Source organism: Scylla paramamosain, chromosome 9 (assembly GCF_035594125.1).
Source record: "Scylla paramamosain isolate STU-SP2022 chromosome 9, ASM3559412v1, whole genome shotgun sequence".
Lineage (NCBI taxonomy): Eukaryota > Metazoa > Arthropoda > Malacostraca > Decapoda > Portunidae > Scylla > Scylla paramamosain.
Window position 1 is genome coordinate 890,866 of NC_087159.1, and position 1,635 is coordinate 892,500.

The window sequence follows — 1,635 nt, forward strand, 5'->3', positions numbered from 1 at the left end:
TGACTGTATCCCGTATACCTGACTGTATCCCTTTTTCAAATTGCAGCGGCCATGAAATCTTTGCATTGTCATTCTCACACCCGTTTCTTATTACGACCACAAATCTCAGATACACATATTCATACAGTCACGATTCAGAGCAAATGAACCTTCGCCACTCAATTTCGATATGAACGCTCCTCAGTTTTGCCAGCTGAGGACACGCGAGCATGGTAACACTGCCACTGACCGATGCTAGAGCTCCCTGATTGGCCTCAGTGTTTCCGTTTTCTTTAAAATGTGATGCAGATAAATTATATCCTTCCGTCAAAATTTTATATATAAGACATCAGGTTATGAAGGTCAGAATAACCTAGTGTCTTATTACTAAATATAGATTTTGGTAAGAGCCAATTTGCTGCCCAAATAAAAAAAAAAAACGGGAATACATGAACCAATCAGGGAGCGAGAGCATCCCTAGTGACATTTACCAGGTGGCAGAATTAAAGGGCCGGAATCAGTAAGCACAGTGGCGTGCCGTGGACGTATGGGCGTGTGGCACAACTTCCGAGGCGAGCAGCGCTTCTCCCGCGGCTGGACCTGAGGCTGAGGCGCGGTCTTATCGACACAAGAGAACGTGATGAGGAGAATGAGGTGAGCGGCCCGTCTGATGCAAATATTAGTGAATGCCTATAATTTTGACAATGTGTAACCAGTAGTGGTGGTGGTGGTGTTGGTGGTGTGGTGGGTCAGGCGGGGTGCGTGGGCGGGATGTGTGGGGCCGGGGATGTGGGGAGGGAGGGCAGGGTGCGGGTGACCGGGTGATGGGGGCGGATGATAAAACACATCAGGTGGAGTGATCTCGTTTGTATTTGGTATGAGCGCGCGCGCGCGCGCACACACACTCGCACGCACGCACGTACGCACGCACGCACGCACACAGCATTACACAATCTACTAATTTTTGGTTGTGATAATTTTTGACCAGTCGTCCGGGCAGCTCCTCACTCCCTTCCCTCCTCAACAACACCCCACCTCCTCTCCTCTTTCCCAGGCCTCCCTCCTCCCCAACCTCCACTCTCCTCTCCTCTCCTTGCTCTCCCTCCCCCATAGTCCATATCCTTCTCACCTCCATGCCTCTATTCTCTCCCTCCATCCCTCCCTATACCTCTCTTGTACTCCCGATTCTCTCTCTCTCTCTCTCTCTCCGCCTTTCATACGCTGCCCACACACTGTTTTTCTCGCTCTCCCTCCCTCCCTCCCTCCCTCCACCTGCAGACCATTCCTCTTTGCCCTTCCCTCTCCCCTCTCTCTGTTTCCCCCTCTCGCCCTTCCGATTTATCCTCTCTCCCAGCCTCCCTCCTCCCACCCTCTCCCCGGCCGATGAAACTTCGCTGCACTATAAAATATCGCAATTGGTTAACGATTTAACGCCGAAATCTGCATATAAATTTGGGGTTAACAAATTTTGAAAAGCTCGCATTTGTATGTTTTTTTTTTTTTTTTTTTAGATCTGGTGATAGTCATGTTGTGTGTGTGTGTGTGTGTGTGTGTGTGTGTGTGTGTGTGTGTGTGTGTGTACAGGTGTCCCATTCCTTAACACACACACACACACACACACACACACACACACACACATACACACTAGTGATATCA

General features: G+C 49.7%; 1 protein-coding gene across 1 annotated transcript in view; it reads left to right on the forward strand.

The window, feature by feature from the left end:
• The first annotated feature begins 503 nt into the window (after positions 1–503).
• Positions 504–1,635, forward strand: part of LOC135103359 (uncharacterized) — a 66,680-nt gene continuing 65,548 nt past the window's right edge. Inside the window, exon 1 of the mRNA XM_064009427.1 lies at positions 504–633. The gene's annotated coding sequence lies outside the window, so the exon portion shown is untranslated. The remainder of the gene's footprint in view (positions 634–1,635) is intronic.